Below are 21,997 nucleotides of genomic sequence, written 5' to 3' on the forward strand. Positions count from 1 at the left end.
AGATCTATTTGGAGGTAGAGATTAGAATATGTGGTGCCTTACATGTCACTGTGAAGAATGTATGCTCACCTTGGTTGACTGTAGCCACATTTCAACAATTTGTCTCTACCCCATGAGCATTGAATAAAATGCTTGTCATTCAGTAATTGGTGGTGTTGATGACAATGATGGTAGAGTGGGTGTATGGAGGGAAGGAAGAAGGAGGGGAACGAGGGAGATATTCACTAACAGGGAACCAACCACTAAAGATGTTTACCTCAGAATACTATAACTTTAGCCGTATTGAATAAACCATCTGGGCACAAAATAGATTGTGAAGAAAGAGATATATGAACGGACACCATTGAAACTATCTAGATGAGAGAAAGTGACGTCCTGACTCTGGGTGACCATGGATAAAAAAGAAGAGATTGAGGGGAGAGATTTCATATGGATGATTTCAAGAACTGATAATTTGGCTGAATTCAGTGCAAGCAAGAAACACTCGATACAGCTCTGAGGTTTCGTGACAGGACAACTCAGTAATCAGACATGCCATTAGTAGAAATGAAGAAAGAGAAGACGAAGAGGTCAGCGTTTGGAAGATTGAACTGTCATGTGCTTACAGGTGAATCTTGTGGAGATATCTGGCCTTTGAGCTCAGGAGAGGGGCCAGGCTAAGAGTACACCTTTGGGAGCCTCTTGCAGGCAGGCAGAAGACGGAGGAGTGGAGTGGACAGGAGGGATTTACTGAGGAGGGAAAAGGAGACACCACTGACACAGGGTATTTGGTTAGACCTATACTTAGCATATCAAAGTGATAAAAAGAAAACCAAGATTGTGCTCTGTGAGAATATTCAAGGCAGGAGATTTAGAAGAGAATATAGGGGAACCATAAATCCTCACTCCTTAAGTATGGGCTGCACATAGTGACTTGCTTCCATAGAGGAGAGTATGAAAGGCGGTAAAAGGAGGGACTTTGCAGTGCAGAGACCTGGCAAGCTTGTGATCACCTCAGCCAGGTGATCAGGTTGATTTCAGCAATCATAAATCACCATGATGTGATGAAAACAGCACTTCACCTCTGTGATATTCTTCCCCGAAACTCATAATCCCAGTTTAGTCATGAGGAAAATATCATACAAACTCAAATTGAGGAACATTTTACAAAATATCTGACCAGAACTCCTCAAAACTGAATCATCACAAAAAACAAAAACAAAAACAAAAAACATAAGAAAAATGTGAGAAACCATCGCAGATAAGAGCAGCCTGAGGAGAAATGACAAGTAAATATTTTTTGTGTGTGTGATATTCTGGATGGGATCCCGGAACAGGAAAAAAAAAATGCTGGGTAAAAACTAAGGAAATCTACATATCATATGGAATTTAGTTAATAATAATACATCAATAATGTTTCAAAAATTGTAACAAATATACCACACGAATGTTTGTTTATTTGTTTGTTTGTTTGTTTTACCACACAAATGTTAACAAGAGGGAAAACTTTTTAAGGGTATTTATGGAAACCCACTGTACTATATTCTCAATTTCCTATAATTCTAAAACTTTTCTAAAAATAAAGTCTTTTTTTAAAGATTTTATTTATTTATTCATGAGATAGAGAGGGAGAGGGAGGCAGAGATACAGGCAGAGAGAGAAGCAGGCTCCATGCAGGGAGCCTGATGTGAGACTCGATCCCAGGACTCCAGAATCATGCCCTGGGCTGAAGGAAAGCGCTAAACTGCTGAGCCACCCAGGGATCCCAAGTCTTTTTTTTTTTTTTTTTTTAAGGGAGAGCGATTATACATTGAACAATCCATTTTATCAAATACTGCAGAGACACTGAGAAGAAGTCAAAGGATGGGCCTCTGGGATATGCACGTGTAAGTTAAATTCCAAAGAGAGATTTCTGTGTAAATAGGATCAATTCCTTGATTCTGATTCACTATTGGTATTTAGCAATGCAACAGATCTCTGTATGTTGATTTTGTATCCTGCGACTTTACTGAATTCTAGTAATTCTTTGGTGGAGTCTTTTGGGTTCTATATAGAGTATCATGTCATCTGCAAATAGTGAAAACTTTGATCCTTCCTTGCTGATTTGGATGCCTTTTATTTCTTTTTGTTGTCTGACTACTGAAGCTAGGATTCCAACATTTTGTTAATAAAGGCGATGGAAGTGGACATCTCTGTCTTATTTCAGACCATAGAGGAAAAGCTCTCAGTTTTTCTCCATTGAGGATGGTATTAGGTGTATTTGTTTGTTTTTTTCACATATGGACTTTCCTGTATTATATTCAGGTATGTTCCCTCTAATCCTACTTTGTTGAGAGTTTTTGTCATGAAAGGATGCTGTATTTTGTCAGATGCTTTTTCTGAATCTATTGAGAGGATCATATGGTTCTTTTTTTTTTAAACGTTTTAATTTTTTTTAAATTTTTATTTTTTTATTTATGATAGTCACAGAGAGAGAGAGAGAGAGAGAGAGAGAGAGAGAGGCAGAGACACAGGCAGAGGGAGAAGCAGGCTCCATGCACCAGGAGCCCGACGTGGGATTCGATCCCGGGTCTCCAGGATCGCGCCCTGGGCCAAAGGCAGGCGCCAAACCGCTGCGCCACCCAGGGATCCCGGATCATATGGTTCTTATCCTTTCTTTTATTAATGTGGTTTATCACATTGATCAATTTGTAAATATCAAACCATCCTTGAAGCCCAGTAATAAATCCCATTTGCTAGTGGTGAATGATTCTTTTGATGTATTATTGGTTTTGGTTTGCTAGTATTTTAGTGAGAATTTTTACATCCATGTTCATCAGGGATATTGGCCTGTAGTTCTCTTTTTTAGTGGAGTCTTTACCTGGTTTTAGTATCAGGGTAATGCTACTGTCATAAAATGAATTTGGAAGTTTTCCTTCGTTTTTTATTCTTTGAAAGAGTTTGAGGAGAATAGGTACTAGGTGGTCTTTAAATGTTTGGTAAAATTCACCTGTGAAGCCATCTGGCCCTGTACTTTTGTTTGTTGGAAGGTTTTTCATTATTGATTCAATTTCTTTGTTGGTTACCCGTCTATTCAAGTTTTCTATTTCTTCCTGTTTAAATTTTGGTAGTTTTGTTTCTAGGAATTTATCCATTTCTTCCAGGTTATCCAATTTGTTGGCATATAGTTTTTCATAATATTCTCTTATCATTGTTTGTATTTCTGTGGTATCGGTTGTTTGTTCCCCCCCCCCCCCATTTGTGATTTTATTTATTTGGGTCCTTTTTCTTTTCTTTTTGATAAGTCTGGCTAGGGGTTTATCAATTTTATTAATTTTTTCAGAGAATTAGCTCCTGATTTTGTTGACCTGTTCTATTACTTTTTTAGTTTTCATATAATTTATTTTTGCTCTATCATTTCCCTCCTATTAGGCTTTTTCATTTTCTAGCTCCTTTAGGGGTAAAATTAGGTTATTTTTTTGAGACTTCTTAAGGTAGATGTGTATGCTATGTACTTCCCTCTTAAAACCACTTTTGCTACACCCCAAAGGTTTGGGACTGTCTTGTTTTCATTTTCATTTGTTTCCATGTACTTTTTAAAAAGATTTCATTTATTCATTTGAGGGTGGGCAAGCAAGGGAGGACTCCATACTGAACACTGAGCATGATGTGGGGTTCAGTCCCACAACTCAGAGATAGTGACCTCAGCCGATTGAGCCACCCAGGCACCCCATTTTTTAAATTTCTTCTTGGATTTCCTGGTTGGCCCATTCATTATTTAGTAATATGTTATTTAACTTCCATGTATTTATGGTCTTTCCAAATTTTTTCTTGTGGTCAATTTCAAGTTTCACAGCATTGTGGTCAGAAAATATGCATAAGAAACTCTTAATCATAGGAAACAAACTGAGGGTCACTGGAAGAGAGGGCGGTGGGGGGGATGGGGTAATTGGGTGACAGGCATTAAGGAGGCCACGTGATGTAATGAGCATTGGGTATTATATAAGACTGATAAATCACTGACCCCTACCTCTGAAACCAATAATATATTGAATGTTAATTAATTGAATTTAAAGAAAATCTATATATATATAAATATAAATAATTGATATAAATATATTAAAATATGCATGGTATGACTTCAGACTATTTATACTTGTTGAGACCTGATTTGTGACCTAGTGTGTGATATATTCTGGAGAATGTCCCATCATATATTAACTCATTAGTCCTCTAATAACTCTGTGAGGTTGGTACTATTATTAAAATGAGGAAACTGAGACTCTGAAAACTTAAGCAATTTACCGAAGATCATGCAAACCAATTACTGGTAGAGCTAAGGCTCCAATTCAGGAAGTTTTAGTGTTAGCTTTGTTTAGTTTGCATAGCAAATAATACATTCTCTTTGCTTAAAGAAAAAAAAAAGCTTAGAAACAGACAAAAACTATTAAGAAATATATAAAATGAAAAATAGATGCACTTCTCTTTCTCAGTCTTGGGAAGTAAACCTGTTGAGAATTAAGTATATAGATACACATACAGACTTATACATGCATTTACAGGAGGCCCTCTTACAAAAATGGGATACATATATAGAGTGTATATAGCTTTTCTCTTAATATCTAAAATACATGTTTCTGTGCCTTTACAACATCTATGTACTATTACAAATAATACAGCAATTAATATTCTTATACATATAAATATTTTTACATGTGCTGAATTTTTCTGGAACAAATTTTTAGGAGTAGGACTCCTGGATCCAAGATTCTATGTTTTGAGAAATATTAACAGATAATGATAAATTGTCCTCCAAAAGGGATATTATTTTATTAATTACCACCTTGAATGTAACATTAAAATTAAATCTTCATTTAAAATCATTATTTTGAAAAAGTCTTATATTTGCATGTTCCAGCATTTTGATTCCTATATTAATAATCTATAATCCCTGCCCCATTCACTGAACCGTATTAATTAGTTCTATTCTTTCCATTCTGATTCTCTTAAATTTCTATGTTGTCAAACCAGTCATTCATAGATAAATAATCTTGTCCATGTCTTGCCCATAAAATGTATTGTTGCTCCCTTTTCTAATTTTATACTACCAGAGCAGGGATAAATAATAGTATCTCTTCTTTTGACTTGAGTAGGAATCCCTGTATAGTTACTCCAACACAAATGTTTCACGTGAGTGGGGCACTTTGGGTGGCTCAGTGGTTGAGTGTCTGTCTTTGGCTCAGATCATGATCCTAGGGTCCTGGGATCAAGTCCCACATCAGGCTCCCCACAAGGAGCCTGCTTCTCCCTCTCCCTGTGTCTCACCTCTCTCTCTGTGTGTCTCTCATGAATAAATAAATAAAACCTTTTAAAAGATGTTTTATGAATTTCTGCTAAGGTATTCTATACCAACCAAAGCAAATGTATTTCTATTCCTAGCTTATCAAGTGTTTTTATTCACTGTAAGTATTGGATTTTACATATATTAATGTGAGAGTACAGCTTTTCTCTGTGATTTTCAAATCTTTCCCCAGACCCTTGGCAACAGTCTTTTATACTTTGTTTCTTCTGTTCTCTGCAGTGATTTGACTAGCTCCCATTTCTTTAGTAAGTTCTCTAGCATATTTTTCTTTTTTATTGCCTCCTTATCACCCCTTTGACCTCTTTCATCTATATAGTGTGTTTTCTTCAACTAATAGTAGAATATAGATTAGTATGTGTCGAGGAGCCCAGGTGGCTCAGTGGTTTAGCGCCGCCTTCAACCCAGGACCTGATCCTGGAGACCTGGGATCGAGTCCCATGTCGGGCTCCCTGCATGGAGCCTGTTTCTCCCTCTGCCTGTGTCTCTGCCTCTCTCTGTGTCTCTCATGAATAAATAAATCTTTTAAAAAAATTAGTATGTGTCTGAAATTTTCTTTTGTTTCCTGGAGTAATTCTTCTGTCATGTTTTCACTATCTTCAAGTTGTTTGTTATGTTTTCTTCTCCTCCTTCTCTTTTTCTTCCCCCTCCTCCTCCCCTTCTTTTTTTTGCCCTCCTTCCTCCTCTTCTCTTCCTCCTTCTTCCCCTTATTCTTCTTCCCTCCCACTCCCTCTCCCTCCTTCTCTCTTTGTAGTAGCAATGCATAGATCCCAAGATTGTTCCTTTCTTCATATTACTCTTCTTTGAATGTGGACAGTTAATCAATATCCTCTATTAAGAGCAGAGTAAAGATGGTTTGGGGAAGCAGTTGTCTGCCAGTAGCTTTAATTTGAATATCTTGTTTTTAAATACTTTCTCATCAAATCAATTGAGTCTTCTGCCCTAGAGGCAACACCATTCCTCACTTTCTAGCATTCTTCAACTTGGGGTTAACAGAAGTTTAGGGTGGCTTTCTGTATCACACATCCTCCAGTGATTCACTGTTGCTCTTTTCTTTCTTTCTTTCTTTCTTTCTTTCTTTCTTTCTTTCTTTCTTTCTTTCTTCTCTTTCGGCTGATTTGGTTAGTACATGCAAAGCTGTTTCTCTTCTCTCTCACTTACCTTCTTGTGCTTCTAGGTCATAAGAAAAACATGTAGTTGAGAGTAAGTAGAGATGGCAAGGCCGTGGATTTCCTCATCCATCCCTTCCTCCTATTTCTACTCTGCAGTTAGGTACCCATAGCTAGGTTTCTTTCTTATGGCCTACCCATAAGAAAATCATTTAGGATCCTCATTTAGAGGATCCTTCAGACTATTTTCACTTTCTTTAGAAAAAAAATAAAGATTATATCCAGCTAAGATTAGTATGAGGTATTACTTTGATTCCACATTTCCACATTCACCTGGGAACCATTTGAAGCTTGCCCTTTAAATATGAGACAAAAGTTGGGTATTACTGGTATATAGCATCTGTTCAGCCATTCAGCTTCTGAGTGTCCTGGGCTATGCACATCCATAGTCAGCAATTTTGGATACTCTATATTCTCTTTGAATTTGTTGAATCCCTTCCTTTAAGGGTCGGTTCTGCCAAATTGGATACTGTTTATAATCTCTGCCAGGGAACTCCTCAAAGTTGAGGGTCTACAGGCCATTTTGCTAAGAAGCTGGATCAGAATGACAGCTAATAGTTCTTTGTTACATGGATTAACAACTTCATTCTATATATTTTTCTCTGCAGCTGGGTCCTGAAATTAACACACTGACAACCCCCTCTTTGGCCTTACCTTTTCTGGGAAGATGAGACCCAGAAGAACATGTTCCCCCGTGCACGGTGGCAGTACATTTCTCTAGTCCTGACACTACTTCTTTTTTTTTTAATAATAAATTTATTTTTTATTGGTGTTCAATTTGCCAACATACAGAATGACACCCAGTGCTCATCCCAGCAAGTGCCCCCCTCAGTGCCCATCACCCATTCACCCCCACCCCCCACCCGCCTCCCCTTCCACCACCCCTAGTTCGTTTCCCAGAGTTAGGAGTCTTCATGTTCTGTCTCCCTTTCTGATATTTCCCGCACATTTCTTCTCCCTTCCCTTCTATTCCCTTTCACTATTATTTATATTCCCCAGTGAATGAGACCATATAATGTTTGTCCTTCTCCGTTTGACTTATTTCACTCAGCATAATACCCTCCAGTTCCATCCATGTTGAAGCAAATGGTGGGTATTTGTCGTTTCTAATGGCTGAGTAATATTCCATTGTATACATAAACCACATCTTCTTTATCCATTCATCTTTCGATGGACACCGAGGCTCCTTCACAGTTTGGCTATTGTGGACATTGCTGCTAGAAACATTGGGGTGCAGGCTGACACTACTTCTGATTCATGCTAGAGTAATGAGGACCTAGTGTCTTTCCCATAGCCACTGGCCCCGTGGTAACCTTTCCTGATGTTTTAAATTTCCAGAATAAAGTTAAAACCCTACTTGTTTTAGAATGAAGCAAAAAGTGATTATTTACAAATGAATAGGGATTAAACAAGCATCAGGCTTCTCCATGACACTAAATGCTAGAAGATAATGAGAAAACCTATAAAGCTCTAAGAGTAAAGGATTGTGAACTTTCACAATCAGGGGTTGAGGTTAAATAAAAATACAAAACATAAAAACATTTTCTGATACAGATTCTGTATACAGGTTCATACCCATGAACCTTTATGAACATATCACTTAAAGATACTCTGATAAAAATAATATAGGAGAAAAGAAGAGAAAGGTAGCTTTTTCATGAAAATGATATGTAATCCATGTGTACATCTTTCCTCGCCACCCTCAGCCTACATTAAATGATGGTTTAAAAAATTTTATGTATCTGTGCACATACATAATACAGTATTACACACATGCCACAAACACAAAAACAAAGAAGATGGGATAGGGAACATAGGACTTCGAACTTATGACTTACCAATGATAGGACTTAACGCTAGAAAGCAATGGTTTCCATTAGTGGGGGAAATTCTTTCCAATCTAGAATTCTGTACTCAAAATTTATCAATCACATGTCAGGTAAAATGAGGACATCTTACCTCCAAAGTTTCTTTTTTAGAAACTACTACAGGGTGCCTGGGTGGCTCAATCGGTTAAGAGTCTGCCTTCAACTTAGGGAATCATCCCAGGGTCCTGGGATCCAGCCCCAAACGAGTTAAGCTCCCTGCTCAGAGGGGAGTTTGCCCCTCCCTCTCCTTCTGCCCCTGCCCTGGTTTGTGCTCTCTCTTGCTCGTTCTTCTTTAAATAGATAAATAAATAAATAAATAAATAAATAAATAAATAAATCTTTTTTAAAAAAAAGAAAGAATGAAAGAAAGAACCTATTTAGACAATGGGTTTGTATAAAACTAAGGGGAGGTCAAGAAAGAAGAAATCCAGCACCATAGAGTAGGAAAAGCATTGTAAAATGACAAGGTGAAATGGGCTCTGGGGGCAGAAGCTTGGTACTGGGTTGAGGGTTCCAGGAAAAGGGGAGAAGGGGGAGTAGTGGGGAGGTGATATGAATGGCATTTAGAAAAAAAAATAAGAATGTGTATATGAAGTGAATTGGGGTAATAGTTTTCCTTCTGTCATTCAAGAGTGTTTTCCTGGCCTGTAAGGGTTAACTATTTCCTACGCGTGGTTGGGATTTTTTAGAGAAAGACAGCAGAGACAAAGAATAAAGCAATACTCAGCGTATGGCATGCAAAATAGGATTACGAGGCAAGAAAAGAAGCTTGTAAACCCAGCTTCTCCTTTGAGGCCGAGTTCCCCATTCCTGTACCCGTTTACTCTCACATTACCAAGTGCCAGGCTTCTTCACTGGCATGCAGAGGTTTCTGTAAGACAGGACTCTAGGGGCAGAGAGAAAGCAGGGAGGAGAGCACAGAGGGCCAAGAACAGAGTGGTCAGGATGACTGTATCATCGCTTCCTTCCTACAGTGAAGAAAGGAAAAGACAGATGTGGTAGCAACAGCATGGGCAGAGCTCCTGCCTCATCCTACTTTACAACTCCGGTCAAAAGCATCCCTGGGGCTGCCGCCACCCCAACCCAGGACATGACCACACTGATTTGGTAGGACAGCCTGGCCGGGCTGGTATAAAACTGAGTGTGTTGATCTGAGACATTGAGGGTTCCTGTAAAGGGATTATTAAACGTACTGGATCTCACTTAGCTGTAAATGAAAGTGGATGTTTTATTAATTTTCTCCCACTCCCCAGTGAGTGGGGACCCCGAAAGATGGCCTGCTCGGGTATATCCAAAATAATGAAATTATTATTCCCCACGTGCCTGAGTTACAATATTAAAGTTTTGCTATCTGCTTCATGATGCTCACAGATCTTTTAGTTTCCAAGATAGGCTCCTACCTGTGATCAAAACAAACAAACAAAAACAAACAAACAAACAAACAAACAAAAAACCAGTAGTTCCCTTTTCCTTTCCATCTCAGCTAATTTTATATTTTCTTCACCCTCTGTCACAGACAACGTGATACAATAGGTGGAATCAGTGCAATTGCACATAGTTTGAACAGAAAGGAAATCTAAATTCTCCAAAGAGACTTGGTAAGTGTTTGGGAAAAGCCTATGAAAACTCGACACCACTAAATATTCCACACCCAGCTCTCCTTTCAGTCAGGAGGCAGTATTTCCACCCCAGCGCTCCGGCTCCAAAACAAAAGACAATACTCTTCCTAAAATCTGGTAAAACAGAGTTCCAGTGTAGCACAATCAGCAATGATCTCATTCTGCACACTTGCACATGTGTAAGAAAAAGCACCAGACATTTCCATCTGTCCATCTTTATCCGAGAAAATTGATTTCACAACTTTTCGGACGTTTAAATGCCAAACCCCACATTAAAAAAAAAAATGTTTGCCCATCACCCCTAAGCCTGAAAAATGTATCCTTCCAAACCATGGGAGGAAATGTGGAGTCAGGAAGTCGCAGAGAAGAGAAATAAAGCCGTGGTGGGGAGAAGAGGACCGGTCACCTGGGGTCACCGCATAGGTGAGGGCCTCCAGGCTGCAGCTCCTGGCTCTGTGCTCAGGGCAGGCTGGAGATTAAATGCACATGGTCTGGGCCTCAGGAACCCCGGATCCGGGTGCTCTTCCCTCTCCCGTGCCTCACGTGGGGCCTCCAAGGCCCGGCTTCCCCCCTGCGCCCCTCTCGGTGCAGGCTCGGTGATCAGGGTTTGTACCGCTGCCAAGTCTGCATCTTCACTTGACCTCTGGTCTCACCTTGCGTCGGCCTCCCGCCTCCACCCCAGCCTGGCTGCCGCTCTGCGCCCCAATCTGTGCATGCTGCTCCCACGGCCCCCCACACGCCGCTCATCCAAAAGTGAGCTCACCCTTTTCGCATCCCACGCCGGCTTCCCTTCCAGCCGGCTGCAGTCCTAACACCTCCGGCATGCTGGTTTTGAACGTGACCGTGTGGGCCACCTTCCTGGGTCCCCACTCCCTGGGGACTGGGGAGCATGTGATGTGTCCACTTCCCCCGTCCAGCTCCGTGGGATCCCACAGGTTTAACAATTCCCCTTCCGTGTGTTTGTTGCTTCAGTAGTAAAAACAGAGGCAGTGACAGATGGCTGCAGTACCGGGAGTCGGATCCAAAAAGATAACCTATAAAAGCATTTTGAAAAGTAGAAAGTGTTGTGCAAGAATAGGATGTGAGCTGGTGGCTCATAAACATTAAAATATTTTCCACATGGGAGGCTATTGTCACATACAAGTATGATAAATAGGATACGCGGGCTTAAAATATAGAGTTTGTCATGCTGAACGGCAAATCAGACTTGAGACAGCTCAGTGCCCAATAAAATGTGGGTAGTATTTTATTTTGGGAACGGTGAAATGTAGGTTTAAGAGGAAAATCATATCTCTTAGAAACCTTCGAGAAAGACATGCATAGATAGATGTACATATTTTGCTATTTATCACATTTATATATGGCCGTAAAAGTATATATCCATATGCCAAATTGCCTTCCTCTTTTCCTAACCCCAGCTATCAAGTGGCTTTATAAACTGTGGACTACAGTTGTCCCAGGGCTAAATCCCCAGGCACATGCTGTACAACCTGGGGTTGAGATCCAGAAACCATGAGTGAAATCCATGAATCTGGGCAGGACTGGGGGCCAGGTTTAGGTGATGGGCACCATCCCCCCTAACCCCTCTGGTATGACATTACTACCTGAAAAGACTCAGGTCCTCCCCACCTTCACATGACCCCTGATTAGCTCATCCATTCTGCGTCCGGTGGCTCTTGCTGTCACCACACCCACTGCATACTTTAGAAAACACAGGATCTTTGAGTACGTATCACAAACCAGATGTTTTGGTCAGGAGTGGGAACCAGATCTGGCTCACCATTGCATTTCATCTGACCCGTGGGGCGAAGTAGCAAAAAGTTGCAAAAACTTCCCGTTTCACATTATGCTCCTGCACAAATGTGAGAGGCCACAAAAAGTATGTTGTCTTCTCTTTGTTGTCTTTTGCTCCGCTTCTGTTTCTAGGGATTTGTTTTTTCAGCATTGCAGGCCCTACCTGTGGATTTCTGCATGTCCATAGCTTATATTACTTTAGGGAAAGTGGAGGTACTGCAGAACTCTCAACTGGACACAGCCTAGAAATGCAACAGGTTATGACTTTTTGCACAGGTATTTCTCATATCCTATTTTTATTGAAGAGGTACTGATTGCTCTGATTTTTTTTTTTTTTTTTTAACTTGGCGTCTCCAGAGCCTGCCCATCTCCGAATCTCCCTGCCTCCGGGCTTTCTGGGCAGAATGCCGCACCCTTGCCCACTCACACCCACTCACACATTCAACGTGCACCTCAGTGCACAGCAGTGTCCCTAGCACCCTGCTGAATTGGTCTGTCATTTTCAGGCTTTAAAACTGAAAGATCCAGGAGCCCCTTTTCAGCCTGCATTTCCCTTACTCTCTCTGGATCTCATTTTTTATATTCTCTCCTGCAGGACTACTCCTTCAGGGGTCCCCTCTCTTCTGTCCCTCCCACTGAACTTCTCAGATTTTGTTCTTAGCTACTTTTCCTTCTCATTCTTCATTGGCTGCTTTAGATAATGCAACAATTCACTCAAATTCAACTAAAACCAGCAGTGTAGGTGCCAGAATCCTAATTTTCATTGTCCACTTTGACCTAACTCCTAAGCTTGGACCAACTGTCAGAGAGCATTCGGGGATTTCTCACCATCTCAGACACTTCCTGATGACAAGGAAATCCTGTCCTGTGCTGTACAAGTTACTTCCGGTGTGCAATTTTAAAAACTTCACTTTGGCCACGTGACTTACGGATGGGTATCAAACATCCTAATCTAAGTGTTGGTGTGAGGTGTTCTGACCTTAGATCTCTTTATCCTTAAAGGATCTTTGGAAACACAGGTTTCAAGAACTGAACTGTGACTCAAACTCTATTAGATCCTTATCTCTAAATGACAACAGAGGACAAGATAAACCAGAAGGACAGGTCTTAAAAACAAAAAATAACCCTTATTTTTATTTTGCAGACAGAGGTTACAAGCTTGCCTTAAATATTATTTAAGTTCAATTCTCCAGAAATGCTCAGTGCAGAAAGGAAAGTGAGAACTGTGTGACCAGAAAACTGTGACAATTGCTTTCACATGGGGATTATGGACACAATGTCATTAACAAGATTGCAAATGGCTTCCTTTCTCTTTAGCATATCTGTATTAGCTATTAAGAATATCTTGTTCTACTGAGACTGTTTTGAGTATATCCAAAAGACTATATATAGTTAATAATACTAACAACATTAGTTGAACATTTATAGAGTGTTCATTATGTGCCAAGCACTGTGATAAGTTTGTCATGCTGATTCGATCCTCATGAAAGGTCTAGAAGGTGGATTATATTATTAACCCTATTTTATATACAAGAAAACTGAAACTCCGTGAGGTTAAGAAATCTGCTCATATTCACCAAAAAGCACTATAATTCCTGTTCATAAGACCAATAAAATATAGGAAATATATTAACATTTTCTATTTGTTAATACTCATCGTTTTTCCACTAAATCATACAGTTGTGCTATTGGTGGAAAAGGAAAGAAAGGAAGAAAAGGATCTACTAAATCCCATTTATTTCTAACTAATCAATAGAAAATGTTCTGTATATACGTGATAAGGATAATTTAAAATGATTGCATTGTAATGTTCAATGAGCTTTCATAGTAGCATAAAAAATCTCAAAATAGATTGATGATTTTAATTAAATTATATCACAAAATTTTAATTTGGTCCTAGAAAACTGGGTTATTAAGTGCTCAAGAGTCACCACTCACTGAACTATATGCTAAATAATTGCATGACCATGTAAATTACAAAGAAAAGATACCTAAATATGATTACGTGTGTGAACATGTTTTACAAAGTGAGACTTTTTTCACTGACGTTTTATTGTAAAATGTACATGTAAAAGAAGGCATAAAATAAATTCATGCAGGAAGTAAAGAATAACTCATTCAGTAACAAATATATATTAGAAGCTTACTATAGGGACTTACAGATTCAGCACTGGAACGTGTAGAGCTTGGAAGTTGTCACTCACAACCTCACAAGATAAAGCTGTTCAAACTGAGAATCAGTGACTTTTCTTGGACCCACTAGAGAAATTGTTTGCAAGGCAAACAGTCACCCTGAAATCTAGAATACAGCTGAAACCAGACAGTTGCAGTCAACATTTGCTTACCTGGCCCAAAAGTCCCAAGAGCCATAAATTGTTAAGAACACTTAAGTGATAATTCTAATGAATTACTGAAGGCTGAGCATGGACTAGCATGAGTAAAGACGTCCTGGGAATTGTCTCAGAGGAGCCCCTACAGTTTTGTGGGCTTTACCTATAATCATCTCACCAAAGTCTCATGGCAGAGATCTGATAAAGATCAGCTAGTGGCTCCAGCAAGAGGGGAGGGGTAATAATTGTGAAATATACCCAGAGCCTTTTCCATAGCAAAGGCCTCTCCAGGGAAGAAATACTTTGACAGCTTGATAAGAGCTGGAGAAAGAGCACTCCTGTCTCAACTAAGGGAAAAAGGAATATACAGCCAGTAGGGGTTAGGGCATCAAGTTAACAGTTTGGGAATGCTGCAGTCAGGAAGGGTGGATGGTACAGGCGGAAAAAAAAAGCGATACCACTGGAGAAACACCTGTGATGGTCATAGCACTATGACACAAGTGCACTCAAAGACAGATTTAATTGGAAGATTTTATACTGCTCTCTATCTCCCACGCCATACAACCACACCAACAAGCTTCCATATAATAAGAGTGGATTCATTACAGCTGAAAGAGTTGTGAGACACAGACTCCCTCTGAATAGAAGTACTCAGAGAAGACCAAAGGTAAGAAGGGGAGAGAAACAAGGGTACTAGAGCAATTTGATGCCTCTAACACCATAAGCACAGCAATCATTTAACAAAGCCCACCTCCTAGCAATATTAACATAAATACTCACCCTAAGGTTCTATTTATCTTCTTCATACTTGATTCATCTTGTCTGACTTTCAGTGAATAATTATGACATGCTAAAATACAAGAAAAAAAAACATTCTAAAGAGAAAAATGTATCAGAACAAAACTTAGATATGTCAGAGATTTTGGAATTGTCTGAGTGGGAATATAAAATAACTCTAATAGGTAAGAGCTCTATAGCTATTAAAGTAATTGAATTAATAATTAATAACCTTACAAAAATAAAGTATCAAGTCCAGATGGTTTTACCTGTTAGTTCTACCACACATTTAAGGTAGACATTATACAAAATTTTCATGATCTCTTCCAGAAAATGGAATAAAAGGAAAACTTTTTAATTCTTACTAAGACACCAGCATTACCCTAATCTCAAACCCAGATAAAGACATTACAAAGGGGGAGCCTGGGTGGTTCAGTGGTTGAGCATTGGCCTTTGCCTCAGGTCATGATCCCGGAGTGCTGGGATCGAGTCCCACATCAGGATCCTCGCAGGGAGCCTGCTTCTCTTTCTGCCTATGTCTCTGCCTCTTTCTGTGTGTCTCTCATGAATAAGCAAAAATAATAAATCTTCAAAAATAATTAATTAATTAATTAATTAATTAAAAATGCATAAAACAACCTCACAAAGTAGATGGAAGGAACAGGTGCTGACCTGAATAACTCTGGAAATGAGTGGAGTCACTAACTATAAAGGCAAAGGGATTGTACATAAACTCTGTACTCCATTGATAAAGTGATTTCCTATAGGCATTGGGTTAACAATTCTGAGAGCACTATCAATGTATACTAGAATTGAAATTAAGTAAATGGATGGTGGTGGCCAGATTAAAGTACATGCATCTTTCTCTAGTCAGCTGAGAGGGTCTAGAAACAATGACATCCCAGTAGCAACAAGCACACCTAATGCCCAGATCTCCAATAAAAACAACTAGAGATCCTTGGGGAAATGGCTGATTCTAGCACTGGGGAAGGAAATATACAAGATGAGTCTGTAGCATCTTGTAAGGTCAGAAATGAAAACTGCCTCCCACAAAATTCTTTTAAAAACAAACCAAAACCATTCACGTTGATGGGAGTATGTCAGAGGGGCACAGGCACTGACTGAAGAGCTCTCAATGGCCAAAGCTGTAACAATTTAAGACACAGGGTCACCTGGGTGGCTCAGCGGTTGAGCGTCTGCCTTAGGCTCAGATTCTGACCCTGGAGTCTTCGGATCGAGTCCCACATCGGGCTCCCTGCATGGAGCCTGCTTCTCCCTCTGCCTGTGTCTCTGTCTCTGTGTGTGTCTGTGTGTGTGTGTGTGTGTCTCTCATGAATAAAATAAAATCTTTAAGGAGAAGAAAAAAACAATTTAAGCCACAAAATATAGTAGTGGATTATAATCCAAAGTATAAAAAATTAATATTCATGAGTCCATATAGATACAAGTGATGGGATAAATAGATAGATTAGGGAGAAGAGGCAAATCTGTGAAGATCCTGAATAATTTATGTAGATACCCCATCTCCAGGTAATGGAGAGTAACTTTGCACTCCTGACGTGTGACTTCCTTCCAAAGGTACAGTGTAGAATAAGGGGTGGGGGACAACTACGCAGTGGAGAAACTTGACTTCCAGCCAGGCAGTCAAGGGTAACATCAACAGTGCTAAGTCATATTGAAAATATGTACCCTTGAGATGTGATAGAATGGTAATCTTCCTCTGTGGAAAATTCCTCCCCAAAATCCATAACTCTAGTCTACTCATGAGAAAAACTTCAGACAAATGCCAATTGAGGGACATTCTACAAAACATCTGACCAGTAAGCACTCATCAAAACTTTCAAAGTCATCAAAAACAAGGAAGGTCTGAGAAACTGTCACAGCCAAGAGGAGCCTACAGAGGATGAGAACTCAGTGTATCCTGGATGGGATCCTGAAACATAAATAGGACATTATGTAAAAACTAAGGATATCTGAAACTATAGCATTCAGTTAATAATAATGAATCAACATTGTCTCACTAATAGAAGATGTTAATGATAGGGGAAACTGGGTATGAGGAATACCGGAATTCGTACTATCTTTGAAAATTTTTTATAAATTAAAACTATTTTGAAATTAAAAAAATTTTTTTATCAAAAAAAAATTTATTTTTTTATAAAATCTATTATATGCTAGACACTTTTCCCAGTACTGGGGACACATTGCATAACAAATAGACCTGGTCCCTGTCCTCATGGAACTGTTTAATGAGGACACAGAAACAAAAGTTATGGGAAGGAAACCACTTTGGCTGGTGTAAGCAAGCATGCCCAGCCACTTATTTTAGCTAGGATTATCAGGGAAGATTTCTTTGAGACCTGAAAGATGAGAATGAAATGGTCACGCAAAGAACAGGTGAAGAGAAGAAATTTTCAAGTACAGGAAAGAGCGTAAACAAAGTCCATAGTGTAGGAGGAGCCTCGAAGAATTGAAAAAATGGCCAGTGTCTCAGGTTGGGCTTTTGCAGAAACCAATCCTGAGCAAGGATTTGAGCATTGGTACAAGAATTTGAGTGCCAGTAGTTCATTGAGAGGAAGTAGGATGCCCAAGAGGCATTGGAAGGGGAGTAGGTAAGTGAATCAGGGAACTTGTGGTTATTAAGCAAGTTACTATTATGGGCTATTAGGATTGATTTACACTAGGGAACTCTAAAAGACAGTGTGGAACATGCCTCATTTATCCCGCCTATGGAAAGAAGCTAGGATTTTATCAACTGAGTCCCATCAGGAATTGGCTGAAGTCTAGTCCTCAGGGGTGTTAACTCTCTGGCACTTCCAGCCTGCCTTATGGTGGACCAGTCTGGGTCCAAGAGCCAGTAAAAACTGCAATAGTTGCAACTGGAAGCCAAACAGGTCAATATGCATGGGACTAGTGAGTGCCTAGGGTACATTGAAGGCGCACCCACAAGGTCTGCCACAGCCAGTATATCTACAGAATGGGTAGCAAGTGGGGGAAGTGATACTGGGTAAAGTTGGAGAAGTAAGCAAGGGGCCATTTATGTAGCACCTGATGGAAAGCAATTGCTATGTCTACACTTGGCAGAAATGTAATGCCACTCGTTAAGATCACTCTGGCTCTTATACTGGGGACATATTACTGAGAATGTGGATATACATTGAAGTAGGATCTGCTACGTTTCTGTTGCTATAGTCCTAACAGCGGAAGACTGGCTTCAGTATAGGTAGAAGTAGTGAAAATGGAGAGGAGTGGACAGACAGAAATTGCATTTTGCAGGTAGAGCTTTTAGGACCTGTTTGATGGCCTGAACAGATGCAGGGAATGATGGAAATGGAAAATTCAAAAATGTTAAGTTTGAGATGTCTCTACTAACCCTATCCAGTAGGCAGGTGGATATGAGTCTGGAGCCAAAAATAGAAGTATGGTTTGAAAATACAAATTTGGAAGTCATCAGTATGCAAATGGCATTTAACACCACAGAATTATATGAGATCAGAAGAGAATAGAAAATATAAGAAAAAGAGAAGAGGACCTAGGGAAAGAAGGAAGCAGTAAATCAGGGTAAGGCCAGTAAAAGGAGAATTTTCAAAACACGGTGTTCCATTCCATATGGCTAACAGACACATGAAAAGATGCTCAAGATCACTCATCATCAGGGAAATACAAATCAAAACCACAATGAGGTACCACCTCACACCTGTCAGAATGGCAAAAATTAACAACATAAGCAACAACAGAGCAACAGGTGTTGGCAAGGATGTGGAGAAAGGGGAACCCTCTTGCACTGTTGGTGGGAATGCAACTGATGCAACCACTCCAAAGAACAGTTTGGAGTTTCCTCAAAATGTTAAAAATAGAACTACTCTATGACCCAGCAATTACACTGCTAGGTATTTACTCAAAGGATACAAAAATACAGAATCAAAGGGACACATGCACCCCAGTGTTTATAGCAACATTATCAACAATAGCCAAACCATGGAAAGAGCCCAAATGTCCATTGACTAATGAATGAATAAAGAAGAGGTGTGTATATATACATATATATATGTATATATGTATACACACACACACACACACACACACAATGGAATATTACTTGGCCATCAAAAAAATGAAATCTGCGATTTGAGAGACATAGATGAAACTAGAGGGTATTATACTAAGTGAAATAAGTCAGTCAGAGAAAGACAAATACCATATGATTTCACTCATGTGGAATTTTGTTTTGTTCTAGTAAAATGAGCCAAGCAAGAGGGAATGATAAAGGAACCAAGGTTTTGAGGGGAGAGTACGTGGGGGCTGGAGCATGAGCAACCCTGGGTAGAAACAGTACCCTTCCTCCTTTGATAAGAGGAAGAGCAGAGAAAATCGGGTAGATGGTGGGGAGATGAGGGAGCACCCATAGGACAGATTTCTGTCTTCTCAACATATCACGAAGTTAAAGAGCTAAGAACCAAGAGGGATAAAAAATGCAACAGTCTGAGAAAAGGCAACAATTGCCACACCATGTTGAAAAACCATGGGAGGTGTATCAATTTACAGTGTATCCACTTGACCATGGGATATCTCTGCTACTCAAGGTCAGCACAGAGAAGGCTCATAGCTGGAATCACTCAGAATTGGTTTTTCTCAGGCAAATATGGCAGTAGGAAAGAGAAGCAGGATAACTGAGGAAAAGTAAAATAACATTATTCTGCATGAATCATGGAATTGACCTTGGCTAAGTTCAGGAAGGGTCCACAGTTGGGGCTGATGAATAGTGGAAAAAGTAGTAGGGACCATGGATTGGCATCTCAATGATTCTGAAAATCTGATAGCAGGGTTCTTAAGCATGAGTTTGAATAATAAAGGTAGGTGGGTAGTGAGAAATTTATTGCATATTTTGTGCCATTTAAATATTTTAAAATATATGACTGTGGGATGCCTGGGTAGCTCGGTTGGTTGAGGGCCCCACTCTTGGTTTCAGCTGAGGTCATGATCTCAGGGTCACAGGATTGAGCCCCACATCAGGCTCCACACTGAGCACGGAGTCTGCTTGTTATTCTCCCTCTGCTCCTCCCTCCTCGTCACCAATCTCTCTCTCAAAAGTAAATAAAGTTAAAAAAAAAAAATACATGATTGAAAAGTAGAAGTAAATATTGTGTCATGGTTACCTAGTCATTCTGGGTTATGCCCCCCTCAGCATTCATAATACATTTCACACTTTCATGGATTAAAATTCTGCCCTTATGGCATAGCAATGTAAATGTCTAAATGTTTACTTTGTAACTGTACTTTTTCCTTTCTCTGAAATGGCAGCCAGATTGATTCACCTATCCAAATGCGTAGAGTAACTTCCTTATGTATACACACAGTGTCTGGGCTAAAGCCAGTTACCAAAAGAGAAGGGAAAACCAGCAGACCCATGAGCCAGGTACCCAACCTTCTAAGTTCTGACATCTTTCTCCAGAGACATACAGGGAGGGAGTCAAAATGAAGTGTGGAGAACAAGAATTAAGGATTCAGGGGATCCCTGGGTGGCACAACGGTTTAGCACCTGCCTTTGGCCCGGGGCGCGATCCTGGAGGCCCGGGATCGAATCCCACGTCAGGCTTCCGGTGCATGGAGCCTGCTTCTCCCTCTGCCTGTGTCTCTGCCTCTCCCTCTCTCTCTCTCTTTCTCTCTCTCTCTCTCTCTCTCTCTGTGTGACTATCATAAATAAATAAAAATTAAAAAAAAAATAAGGATTCGTCAACCTGATACTTATTAGAACTAGTAATAGTTAATGCCACCCCTTTGTGTTTACTGTTAAAAACCACTTAAACTCTATCTACCAAAGTTCCAAGTCAAGAAGTTTTAGTATTCCTAGAAGCATAAAATGAAGGGAAAATACTTTCCCCTCACTTAAATCCATTATATAAAATGCCAAATTTCACTTCAAAAAGACTAAGCAGATGCTATTTACAACATTGCTATGAAGACTTAAAGATATTAGACCACTTACTTTGAATTTTTGTATTTGCAAATAATTTTCCAATAAAAAACGCAGGCATACAACCAAGATTTTAAAATGGCAAGTCATTTTAAGAACCAAAATAACAATACTCTAGATCCATATTTCACAAGCCATTTCTTCTTGTTTTTCTTCACCTTATTTGAGGGACAGAACTCATAACAGCAGTATACTAGCAGAAGGATATAAAAATGAGGCATCCAGGCGGGATGACCTAGTGAGGGTATTTTCCTACCTCATCTTTTCCCTCATTGAAAAATCAATTGCAGTTAAAAATTACAGTAAATGTTTTAAGTCATGGTGTTAGGGAATAATCATGTTACCTTAAAAAAGCGTCTACCCTTTTCTATCAGTTTTCTTTTTTGGAACTAATGGAGCTTGTAAGAACTAAAGTGAAAGTGGGAATCTTGGGCAGCCCGGGTGGCTCACGGTTTAGCACCGCCTGCAGCCCAGGGCGTGATCCTGGAGTCCCAGGATCGAGTCCCACGTCGGGCTCCCTGCATGGAGCCTGCTTCTCCCTCTGCCTGTGTCTCTGCCTCTTTCTCTCTGTGTCTCTCATGAATGAATAAATAAAATCTTAAAAATTTTTTTTTTAATTTTAAAAAGAAAGTGGGAATCTTTGTTCTAATCCCAGTCATGCCCCTAAGTAGTTAGATGACCTTTAATAACTCACTGGTCTTTATGTGTCCTACCTGATAAAACAAAGAAGATTGTATGGGTCCTACCACTTCTCAGGGTTCTGAGATTTAACGGAAAATTCATTTCTTTTTACAAACATTTATTGAGTGCCTAGTATATGCTAGGCTTAGATCTGAGGTGCATAATGAATAAAACAAATCTCTTGCCTTCATGGAGCTTACATTTCAGTAGGGGAAGAAATGTGAAAAAAGCAGCAGGAAAAAACAGGTGGTATGGGTGCAGCTGGGAGGACAGTGTTCTGTTCCTTAGAAGGTGATCAGGGAAGTCCTGTCTGGAATTTTAATAGAGGCTTGAATGGTTAGTGAGCTGTTAGAGCTTTCTTGGCAAAAGATACAGCAAAGACAAAGGCAGTGATGTAGAAGAGCTTGGCATGCTTCAAGAACAGCAGTCCATGCAGCTGGAATACAGTGGTGGAATGGTGGATGAGGT

General features: G+C 39.8%; 1 long non-coding RNA gene across 1 annotated transcript in view; it reads left to right on the plus strand.

Moving 5' to 3' along the window:
• LOC140610020 (uncharacterized) overlaps positions 1–21,997 on the plus strand; it is a 100,937-nt gene that overhangs the window by 8,897 nt on the left and 70,043 nt on the right. Inside the window, exon 2 of the long non-coding RNA XR_012011804.1 lies at positions 1,774–1,865. This is a non-coding gene — a long non-coding RNA (uncharacterized lncRNA). The remainder of the gene's footprint in view (positions 1–1,773; positions 1,866–21,997) is intronic.

Source organism: Canis lupus, chromosome 19, assembly GCF_048164855.1.
Source record: "Canis lupus baileyi chromosome 19, mCanLup2.hap1, whole genome shotgun sequence".
Taxonomy (NCBI): Eukaryota; Metazoa; Chordata; class Mammalia; order Carnivora; family Canidae; genus Canis; species Canis lupus.